Source organism: Epinephelus moara, chromosome 4 (assembly GCF_006386435.1).
Source record: "Epinephelus moara isolate mb chromosome 4, YSFRI_EMoa_1.0, whole genome shotgun sequence".
Lineage (NCBI taxonomy): Eukaryota > Metazoa > Chordata > Actinopteri > Perciformes > Serranidae > Epinephelus > Epinephelus moara.
Window position 1 is genome coordinate 22,374,094 of NC_065509.1, and position 12,636 is coordinate 22,386,729.

Consider the following 12,636-nt stretch of genomic DNA (forward strand, 5'->3'; position numbering starts at 1 on the left):
CCAAAAACAACCCATATATTTTAGTACATTATTCAGCATAGATTTTCTCATTAATGCTGTTTATCGTACCTTACAATGAGCATCTCCTTTTCTGCTTTGGGCCGTCTGTCTGTATACAAAAGTGTCACAAGATGTCGCTGGAGACCATGCAAAAATATTGTGCTCACCATCTAGAAACCCCTCCTCTACTTATGACAAAACAGAGAACGTCATCATCTGGCAGTGCTTTGTGAAAATAGCGTACAGACGAGTGGAGCCCTGAAGAGAGAGGACACGGCGCGAGGATGGATACATAACAAGGATATTTTTCACTTGTCGTGGGGAGGCAGGAAACAGATTTGTTGCTTTTGCCGAAACCGCGATGGCAGCTCGGGAACAATGGGATATTATCTGGGGTCTGTTTTTCATTCTGCTTTGTCTCTGTGACTCCTCCGTGGCTCAGATATCCTACTCAGTTTCAGAGGAGGTGGACAAAGGGACAGCGGTGGGAAATCTCGCTAAGGATTTAAACCTCAATGTGCAGCAACTACAATCCGCGGGTCTTCAGATCACCTCTGGGTATAAAAAGCGGTATTTTGACATAAATCATGAATCTGGAGTTCTTTTCGTTAACGAGAGGATAGATCGGGAGGAGCTTTGTCCTAATACGGTAAAGTGCTCTTTAAATATAGAGGCCACGCTGAGTAACCCTCGCAGCCTCCATCGAATTGAAGTTGTTATCAATGATATTAATGACAATGCTCCGTCTTTTCTGGACGAGATAAGCACAATTGATATGTACGAGTCTTCATATGTCGGAGAGAGGCATCCACTGCCGACAGCTCATGATGCAGATGTAGGTGCTAATTCGGTTAAGACTTACAAATTGAATCCGAATGAGTATTTCTCTTTGGATATACAGAGCATTGGAGACCAGAGTGTGTCTGCTGAGCTGGTGCTGCAGAAAGCTTTAGATCGAGAAAAGCAGGCTGTTATTGAACTCACTCTGACAGTGATAGATGGAGGAAAACCTCCCAAATCGGGGACTTTACAGATCAAAGTTAATGTGCTGGATGTAAATGACAATTCTCCTGTGTTCAGTAAATCTCTTTACAAGGTCCAGGTTGTTGAAAATGCAAATATTGGCACAACGTTATTAACACTAACAGCTACTGATTTAGATGACGGTGTTAATAGTCAAATTATATACTCTTTCACTGAAAGAGGGCGTTTAAACCCCGATTTTAAGTTTGCCCTTAACGAAAATACTGGTGAAATTACTGTAAAAGGCAATATTGATTATGAAGAAAATCAAGCATACGAAATTCGTGTTCAGGCGCGAGATAGAGGCACTCCTCCTCGCAGTGCACATGGCAAGGTTTTGGTTGAAGTTATTGATGTCAATGACAACGCTCCAGAAATCTCGGTTTCATCACTGATGAGTCCAGTGAAAGAGGACGCTGAAATAGGCACAGCTGTTGCCATGGTTACTGTCACTGATAAAGATGGAGGCAAAAANGCATCCACTGCCGATCGCTCATGATGCAGATGTAGGTGCTAACTCGATTAAGACTTACAAATTGAACCCGAATGAGTATTTCTCTTTGGATATACAGAGCATTGGAGACCAGAGTGTGTCTGCTGAGCTGGTGCTGCAGAAAGCTTTAGATCGAGAAAAGCAGGCTGTTATTGAACTCACTCTGACGGCGATAGATGGAGGGAAACCTCCCAAAACGGGGACTTTACAGATACAAGTTAATGTACTGGATGTAAATGACAATTCACCCTTGTTCAGTAAATCTCTTTACAAGGTCCAAGTCGTTGAAAATGCAAATATTGGCACAACGTTATTAACTCTGACAGCTACTGATTCAGATGACGGTGTTAATAGTCAAATTGTATACTCTTTCACAGAAACGGGACGTTTAAACCCCGATGATAAATTTGCCCTGAACGAAAATACTGGTGAAATTACTGTAAAAGGCAATATTGATTATGAGGAAAATCAAGCATACGAGATTCGTGTGCAAGCGCGAGATAGAGGCACTCCTCCTCGCAGTGCACATGGCAAGGTTTTAGTCGAAGTTATCGATGTCAATGACAACGCTCCAGAAATCTCGGTTTCATCACTGATGAGTCCAGTGAAAGAGGACGCTGAAATAGGCACAGCTGTTGCCATGGTTACTGTCACTGATAAAGATGGAGGCAAAAATGGTCTGACAAACTGTAAAATTACAGGTTCTGTGCCATTTAAGTTAAACTCTAACTATAAAAACTATTATTCGTTGTTAGTTGACGGGCCTCTGGACAGAGAGAGTGTTTCTCTGTTTAATGTGTCAATTACAGCTGCAGATGAAGGAACACCCTCTCTGTCGAGCAAAAGCGTCATAACTGTTCAAGTTTCTGATGTTAATGACAATCCTCCTCGATTCCTGGAGCCTCTGATTAATGTTTATGTGAAAGAGAACACCCCGATTGGAACCACTATTCATACACTGACGACATTAGATTCAGATTTGAATGAAAACGCAAAAGCAGCGTACCACTTAATAAACAGTTCCCCGAAGACAACGCAGATAGCTTCAATGGTGAACATCAACTCAGAGACTGGAGATATAGTCAGCCTGCAGTCTTTTAACTATGAGGAGTTAAAAACGTTTCAGTTTAAAGTTCAGGCCACAGACTCTGGTGTTCCTCCGCTCAGTAGCAACGTGACTGTCAACGTTTTAATCCTGGATGAAAATGACAACAATCCAACAATTCTCGCGCCATATTCTGAGCACGGCTCCGTTAACAGTGAGAGCATCCCCTATTCTGCTGAAGCGGGATACTTTGTGGCAAAGATCAGGGCTGTAGACGCAGACTCTGGATACAATGCGCTGCTCTCTTATCACCTCTCTGAGCCCAAAGGAAACAACCTCTTCCGCATCGGAACCAGCACCGGAGAAATCAGGACTAAGAGGAGAATGAGTGACAATGACCTGAAAACTCACCCCTTGGTGGTGTTGGTGTCTGATAACGGAGAACCCTCCCTGTCAGCTACTGTGTCTATTGAGGTGGTGGTGGTTGAGAGCACAGCTGACATCCAGACTCAGTTCAGACATGTGCCCATAAAGGACGACAGCTTCTCTGCGCTGAACCTGTATCTGCTGATCGCCATTGTGTCGGTGTCAGTCATCTTTCTGCTCAGCCTCATCAGTTTAATAGCTGTCAAATGCCACAGGACAGACGGCACTTTCAGCAGGTACAGCGCCCCAATGATCACCACCCACCCTGACGGGAGCTGGTCTTACTCCAAAGCTACTCAGCAGTATGACGTGTGTTTCAGCTCAGACACACTCAAGAGTGACGTAGTGGTTTTCCCCGCGCCGTTTCCGCCTGTAGATGCAGAGTTGATCAGCATAAACGGAGGAGACACTTTTACCAGAACTCAGACTTTACCCAACAAAGAAAAGGTAAGACAAATCATTTCATCTCGGGGTTGTTTTCCTCGAAGTATTATTCATATTAATTCACAAATTCATGAACAGTACATTTTTATGTCATAGTGTAAATTCAGTGTGGCTGGTACATGTGGCTTCCTTGTTGTTACTTTACATTTTGAAATGGTTATTGTTTGCTAAAAGGTTTCCTCGGAATGGGAAAATGCTGGATCCGATGGTGCTGTTTGTAGAATGTTGTCATTTATTTTTGCAATTTTCTCGCTCACTGTTCAATAATAGAAAACGCAATCATTTTATATACTTAAATCACAGGAAATAAGCCGGATTAACTCTTTTTTGGATTCGGCAGCATTTCATGTACATTTTTATCAAGGGAACAAAAGCCTGTAAAACATTTAAACTGTATTTTAAATAACACCTGCTCTTCCATGAAAATTATTTCAATGCAGTTGTGGCAGTTCTCCACGTGGTGACACTATGGACCGTAACATTGAGAGTTTCTATGTAGTATATCCACGCTCCTCCCAATTTCATTTGACGATGTGTCTTTTCAAGGCTTTGTCACAAAGAGAGAGCGAAAGCACAGAGGGAAGATCTGTCTTATCCGCGTACAGTATACATTTGACGCGGTTGAGGTTGTATTTTTTTCATCGTTTCAAATTTCGGAACGGGACTTTCTTGCAGTGGATGTGTGTTTAAATCACCTTATGGAATTATGCCTGCACCAACGAGGACGTCTATTGTTTCATGTCTGGTGCTTGTGCTGCTGGAGTGTTGCTGGGAAGCGGAGGCTGCTCAGCTCTCGTATTCAGTGTCGGAGGAATTGAACTCGGGGACTTCTGTAGCAAATATCGCTAAGGATCTAAACCTCAGCCTTCAGGATTTGGAATCCCGTATGTTTCAGATTGTTACCGGATCCAAAAGAAAATATTTCGAGGTAAATGTAAAAACTGGTGTTCTCTACGTTAACGAGAGAATAGACAGAGAGGAGCTGTGTGCGAAGGAACCGAAATGCACAGTCAGTGTAGAAGCGGTGATAAACAATCCTCTGAAGCTGTATCGCTTAGATATAAATATACTAGATGTTAACGACAACGACCCGTTATTCACGGAAAAATCACAAACTATAGACATAGCAGAGAATACTCTGCCTGGGATGAAATTCGCTTTGTCAGAGGCCATCGATGCAGATGTAGGTAAGAATACTGTTAATGCGTTTAAATTAACACCAAATGAATATTTTTCTCTGGCTACAATCAAAGGAGGAGAAAGCGTGTCTGCAGAGTTAGTTCTACAGAAAACGCTGGATAGAGAGAAACAGCCTGTGATACATCTCACAGTGACTGCTATAGATGGAGGGACTCCGCCAAGATCTGGCACTTCACAGGTCATTATTCACGTTTTAGACATAAATGATAACCCTCCAGTGTTTAGCAATCCCTTGTACAAGACTAGTATATTTGAAAACACGCCAATCGGGACAACTGTGATTACACTAAATGCAACTGACGCAGACGAGGGGACAAACGGTGAGATAGTGTATTCATTAAGAAGCAAAGGGCAAGATCGTATATTAGAGATTTTTCAGATTGATCCCACAACGGGTGCAATAAGCATCAAAGCTAATGTCGATTATGAGGAAAACAAAGCTTTTGAGATCCGTGCAGAAGCAAACGATAAAGCTCAGCCACCAATGTCTGCTCACTGCAAAGTGCTGGTAGAAGTAATTGATGTAAATGACAATGCACCCGAGATCACTGTGACGTCATTGTTAAATACAGTGAAGGAGGACGCTGATGTGGGTACTGCTATCGCACTTGTGTCATTTGTCGACAACGATGGTGGCAAAAACGGCGAAGTGAAATGTAAGATTTTGAATAAGGTTCCCTTTAAACTAGAGACAAATTACAAAAATTATTATTCTCTAGTTGTTGACGGGCCTCTTGACAGAGAAATAACTTCCGACTATAACGTCACAATTTCGGCTACTGATGAAGGGAGTCCTCCTCTCTCCAACACTAGTGTTATTACTGTTCATGTTTCTGATGTAAATGACAACCCGCCTCGTTTCTCAGAACCAGTGGTTAATATTTACGTGAAAGAAAACAGTAAAGTTGGGGTAATTATTAAAACTTTATCTGCATCTGATGCTGACATCGATAAGAATGGCCAGGTTAGATATTCAATTTTAGACAGTAAAAGTAACTCTGTGTCTGTGTCTACAATGGTAAACATCAACTCAGAGACTGGAGATATAGTCAGCCTGCAGTCTTTTAACTATGAGGAGTTGAAAACGTTTCAATTTAAAGTTCAGGCCACAGACTCTGGTGTTCCTCCGCTCAGCAGCAACGTGACTGTCAACGTTTTAATCTTGGATGAAAATGACAATAATCCAACAATTCTCGCGCCATATTCTGAGCACGGCTCCGTTAACAGTGAGAGCATCCCCTATTCTGCTGAAGCGGGATACTTTGTGGCAAAGATCAGGGCTGTAGACGCAGACTCTGGATACAATGCGCTGCTCTCTTATCACCTCTCTGAGCCCAAAGGAAACAACCTCTTCCGCATCGGAACCAGCACCGGAGAAATCAGGACTAAGAGGAGAATGAGTGACAATGACCTGAAAACTCACCCCTTGGTGGTGTTGGTGTCTGATAACGGAGAACCCTCCCTGTCAGCTACTGTGTCTATTGAGGTGGTGGTGGTTGAGAGCACAGCTGACATCCAGACTCAGTTCAGACATGTGCCCATAAAGGACGACAGCTTCTCTGCTTTGAACCTGTATCTGCTGTTCGCCATTGTGTCGGTGTCAGTCATCTTTCTGCTCAGCCTCATCAGTTTAATAGCTGTCAAATGCCACAGGACAGACGGCACTTTCAGCAGGTACAGCGCCCCAATGATCACCACTCACCCTGACGGGAGCTGGTCTTACTCTAAAGCTACTCAGCAGTATGACGTGTGTTTCAGCTCAGACACACTCAAGAGTGACGTAGTGGTTTTCCCCGCGCCGTTTCCGCCTGTAGATGCGGAGCTGATCAGTATCAATGGAGGGGATACTTTTACAAGAACTCAGACTTTACCCAACAAAGAAAAGGTAAGAGCTATAAGGAACGGACATCATTAATCAGTCCATACTTTTGTCTGTCATGTATAGCTTAAGCTACTTGTATTGAAGGCAAATGTGGTTATGTTTGTCACTGACAGTAGCGAATTATTATCAACTCTCTGGCAATATAAAAAGTCTGAGAGATTGCACACATCCACAGAGTAAATGCTCTCTTATTCTGCTTGTTGGGAAAGGTGCTCTCCATGGTGCTGATATCTCTCTGTGTGCTTGCCGCATCAGTCTTTCACATAATTTACTCAATATATGAATGGCTTACTTGAATTACACGTGCCATAGCTTGTCGATGCGTCTGCACATTAAAAAAACAATAATCATAATAAAAAGGGGAAAAAAAGAAAATAATCTTTTTCTATAAAACCGCAAAACATTTTTTAATAGTTTCAGTTGTAGACGTATTAGGCCTAAATATGTTAAACAGCAAGAGCTAGGGACGGTCATATACTGTCAGTCATATGTTCATTTATTAATTCACTTGTCACTTTACAATACGGTTTCCCTCTTCCTAGTTATAGGATTCTTCTCTGGTTAATTGTGTCTCCAAAAACGTGGCCTCTTCATCTGTTCTTATACTCACCCTTTGTTTTTGCAACTAACAAACATGATGCTTCACGGAACCCGGTCATCAATAATACACTATATCCTTTAAGAAAATACAAAAACACATGAGATGTGGTTCGTAAAAATCCACTGTGGTCTAACAAAAGAACGCAAGATGTCGCTCGAGACCACGCATTCAACTGTGTGGTCATTAATAACCTAAAACTCCTCCTCTCCTGTCGGTGAAAGAAACAGGCTGTGCGTTTCGGAGGGGCTGGGTTAGTAAATCACTTCGTCTTGAAAGATGGTCTGTGTATGATCGGAGCTTGGCTGTCCTGTGGATAGTTTCCCGTTTTTATGGATGAATGACGTCTTTTTGCTTGAATTACTCATCAAAACAAAAAGGATGAGTCGTCAACGGCACAGAGAGGCCGAATGGATGTTGTGCGCCATTCTCCTTTGTTTATCTCACTGGTCTGCTGCTCAGATTTCCTACTCCATTTCCGAGGAGGTGGACAAAGGCACGGTGGTGGGGAATCTCGCTAAGGATTTAAACATTCACACACAGCAAATGGAGGAACGGGGATTTCGGATTGTATCGGGATACAGTAAGACATATTTCAAGGCTAATTTAAGAACAGGGGCTTTGGTTGTTAACGAAAGGATAGACCGTGAGGAGCTTTGTCCGAATCTACCTAAGTGTTCTTTAAATATAGAGGGACTACTGAGCCATCCTATGAATATTTATCGCATCGAGGTCAGTATTCTTGACATCAATGATAATGCGCCATCATTCCCCGAGCAAACCCATGTGTTTAATATCTCCGAGTCTTCTTCAACGGGGGAGCGGTATCCGCTCCCGGTAGCTCAGGATGCAGACACCGGCAGTAATTCAGTGAAAACCTACAAGTTAAGTTCAAACGAGCATTTCTCCGTAGATGTGAGCAGCGGAGGAGACAGTGCCTCCGCTGAGTTAGTGCTGCAGAAAGCTTTAGACCGAGAGAAACAACCCACTATCAAACTAACATTAACCGCTGTAGACGGAGGAAAACCAGCACGCTCTGGCACAATGCAGATTCTTGTGAATGTCATAGATGTAAATGATAACACGCCGTCGTTTAGCAAGCAGCTTTATAAAGTAAGAGTCAGCGAAAATGCACCCATTGGTACAATAATACTGAAACTAAATGCAACCGATTTAGATGAAGGATCAAATTCAGACATCAGGTATTCTTTGATGAAAACAGGGAACGTGAACTCTCCTGAAAAATTCACTGTTATTCCTGAAAGCGGTGAAATCACTGTGAAGGCTAATTTGGATTACGAGGAAAGCAGTGCTTATGAATTACGAGTAAAAGCAACAGATCAAGGCGCTTCCCCTCGCAGTGGTTATTCTAAAGTGCTGGTCGAGGTTGTTGATGTCAATGACAATGCACCGGAAATATCTATAACCTCACTAATGAGTCCAGTAAAGGAAAGTGCTGAAATTGGAACTGTTGTTGCATTGGTGACTGTGACTGATAAAGATGGAGGGAAAAATGGCGTTACCGCTTGTAAAATTAAAGACTCAGTTCCCTTTACATTGACGTCAAACTACAAAAACTATTACTCTTTAACAGTTGACGGTCCCCTTGATAGAGAGACTGTGTCACAGTACAATGTAACCATTACTGCTACTGATGAAGGTAGTCCGCCTCTTTCTAGCACTGCTGTAATCACTGTGGACATTTCTGACATTAATGACAACGCACCCCGTTTCCCAGAAGCCAATATAAGTATTTACGTCAGGGAGAATAGTAAAGTGGGGGACGTTATAGCAAGAACAACTGCACAAGATGCTGATGCAGATGAAAATGCTAAATTAACTTATTCACTGATGGATAATCATCCCAAAGGTTTTCCCATTTCAACTGTTGTAAACATCAACTCAGAGACTGGAGATATAGTCAGCCTGCAGTCTTTTAACTATGAGGAGCTGAAAACGTTTCAGTTTAAAGTTCAGGCCACAGACTCTGGTGTTCCTCCGCTCAGCAGCAACGTGACTGTCAACGTTTTAATCCTGGATGAAAATGACAATAATCCAACAATTCTCGCGCCATATTCTGAGCACGGCTCCGTTAACAGTGAGAGCATCCCCTATTCTGCTGAAGCGGGATACTTTGTGGCAAAGATCAGGGCTGTAGACGCAGACTCTGGATACAATGCGCTGCTCTCTTATCACCTCTCTGAGCCCAAAGGAAACAACCTCTTCCGCATCGGAACCAGCACCGGAGAAATCAGGACTAAGAGGAGAATGAGTGACAATGACCTGAAAACTCACCCCTTGGTGGTGTTGGTGTCTGATAACGGAGAACCCTCCCTGTCAGCTACTGTGTCTATTGAGGTGGTGGTGGTTGAGAGCACAGCTGACATCCAGACTCAGTTCAGACATGTGCCCATAAAGGAGGACAGCTTCTCTGCGCTGAACCTGTATCTGCTGATCGCCATTGTGTCGGTGTCAGTCATCTTTCTGCTCAGCCTCATCAGTTTAATAGCTGTCAAATGCCACAGGACAGACGGCACTTTCAGCAGGTACAGCGCCCCAATGATCACCACCCACCCTGACGGGAGCTGGTCTTACTCCAAAGCTACTCAGCAGTATGACGTGTGTTTCAGCTCAGACACACTCAAGAGTGACGTAGTGGTTTTCCCCGCACCGTTTCCGCCTGTAGATGCTGAGCTGATCAGTATTAATGGAGGAGACACTTTCACCAGAACTCAAACTTTGCCCAACAAGGAAAAGGTAAGAGCCATGAATAACGAACATTATTAACCAGTGCATATTTTGTTTTTTCATGTACAGCTTTAGTTGCTTTAATTGAAGGCAAACGTGGTCCCATTTATCATTGGTAGTGGCAATTTTTTATTACTAACTCACAGTATTAAAAGTCTGACAGACTGCATACATCCACAGTTTTATGCTGTCTGATATTGCCTGATAGGAAAGGTGCTCTCCGTGGTGCTGAAATCTCTCTGCGTGCCTCAGTGTTTGGCACATGCTTGAACTCATGTACTTTTGACTAAGTGGTCCTACCCATGACATAGCTTTCCATTGGGTCTGCACATTTGAAAAAGAAAGAAATTTCTATTTTCATTTATTTCTGTATTTATTTAGTTAAGCAGTAAAACGTTTAAGAGTTACATAGGTCTAAACACACAACAACATTACCATAAACTGGTAAAATAGGAAGTAAGAAAACAGGTGTTTATAGGTTTAGTTTTTATAGCGTGCTTCCAGTTTATGATTGACATGATACATATATTGTGCGATGGAATTTTAGTGTACATAGAAGTCAACAAAACCTTAAAACAAAGTAATAGAAGTAGTAGCAATAGCTCCCCAGTTGATATAGAGCCATTTGGCGCTGTTCCCTTAAGCACATATTGTAGTTTATAAATTAACAGGGGAAAAACATTCCCATCAGTGATGGAATCCAGTTATCAATTTTGTATCACCTGAAAGAATGAGCACCCATGCCCATATTTTAATGTTTTGAGATGGCGGTCTTTGAAAACAGGTTGTTTGATATTATGGACTCTGAACAGCTCATCAGTAAACTGGATCGATGCACTTTACACCCTGAATTTAAAGCTCTCTCCGTTGTGCTGAAATGAGTCTATATAATTTTGGAATTCTGTAGGCTCTCTGGATCTTTCTTGACAGTATTGCCTTTGTATTCTTTAAGAGGATCGCTGCTTGACTGATAAACAAGTTAATCAGTTATGGTATGTAAACTTTTGCCTAAAATTTCCCTGAAATAAATGTAGCTTTTTGGCGGGGATCACTGGGATTTTGTTGTACCCTTGAATGGCTCCTGAAACTTATTGCTTTTGAACACGGACATTATTACATGCCATACTTTTTTTTCCTTTTTTTTTTAAACTTTGCTTCCATACACTTAATTCAATTTATACGCCAACAATTGAATAAGCACATCTTTTATTATACTGTAAATCACTGGGCTCTGTGTTACATAGATTTATCCGTCTTTTACCACATGATGTCGCTGGAGACCGCAGCTATGATTGTGAGAATATGCGTATGTGTAAAACTCCTCCCTGCACGGGAAACCTTAAATCGTCACTGGCCATCAGTTTAGAGACAGTGGGATTGTACTGCGGGGAGAAAGGTTGTGGCTGCTGCTGAAGAATCGTGTTTATGACGGATATATATATATCATCTCGAAATATATGATAAACGGGATTCATTGTTTATGGTTCAGCGATGGGAAACGAGGAATATACCTGGATTCATATCGTTGCGCTGCTGTGTCTTTGTGACTGGTCTGCTTCGCAGTTATCTTACTCCATTTCCGAGGAGGTGAACAAAGGCACCGTAGTAGGGAATATTGCAAAGGATTTGAACTTGAATGTACAAGACCTAGAATCCAGGGATCTACGTATTGTTTCGACTTACAGTAAGAAATATTTTGACGTGAATTTGCGGACCGGGAACCTCTTTGTTGACGACAGGATAGACAGAGAGGAGCTTTGTCCGAGCACGGCACAATGCTCCCTGAGAATACAGGCTGTTTTAAGCAATCCAATGAATGTACACCGCATAGAGGTCAGTGTTTTAGATATAAATGATAACTCGCCAGCATTCATTGAACACTCGTTTTCGTTAAACATCTCCGAATCAATGTCACCGGGAGAACGATATCTTCTTCCCATAGCAGTAGACGCAGACATAGGCAGTAATTCAGTAAAGAGCTACAAGCTGAGCACAAATGAATGTTTTGCTCTCGATGTGCAGAGCGGTGGAGAACACGGTATGTCTACTGAGCTAGTACTACAGAAAGCTTTAGACAGAGAGAAACAGCCGGTTCTTAAACTAATTCTGACCGCTGTGGATGGAGGAAAACCTCCGAGATCGGGTACATTACAGATAAATGTAAACGTGTTAGATGTCAATGATAACACACCGATTTTTAGCAAATCACTTTATAAGGCGCGTGTGCATGAAAATGCTGCACAAGGAACAGTGGTGATAAGGTTAAATGCAACAGATCTGGATGAGGGCATGAACAGTAAGATCCTGTATTCATTAATCAAACGAGGAAATATTGATCCGTCAAATATGTTTGATCTAAATTCAGAAACAGGTGAAATCACTGTGAAGGGAACATTAGATTATGAAGAGACGCCTGCTTATGAGGTCAGAGTTCAAGCCAGGGACCAAGGCACATTTCCTCGTAGTGCACATGCTAAACTGCTGATAGAGATAATTGATGTGAATGACAATGCCCCAAAAATATCTGTGACGTCACTCATGACCCCAGTAAAAGAAGACGCAGAACTGGGGACAATAGTTGCTTTGGTTACAGTCAGTGATAAAGATGGAGGGAACAATGGTGTAACTAACTGTAAGGTAGGGGGGTCTGTTCCCTTTAAACTCAAGTCCAACTACAAAAATGACTATTCATTAGTCGTAGATGGACCACTGGACAGAGAAAACACTTCTCTGTACAATGTCACTATTACAGCCACAGATGAGGGAAGTCCACCTCT

The 12,636-nt window shown here is 42.3% G+C and overlaps 1 protein-coding gene across 1 annotated transcript in view; it reads left to right on the forward strand.

Annotated features, from left to right (window-relative positions):
* Nucleotides 1-12,636, forward strand: part of LOC126389023 (protocadherin alpha-10-like) — a 40,282-nt gene that overhangs the window by 24,411 nt on the left and 3,235 nt on the right. The gene's annotated exons all lie outside the window — the stretch shown is intronic.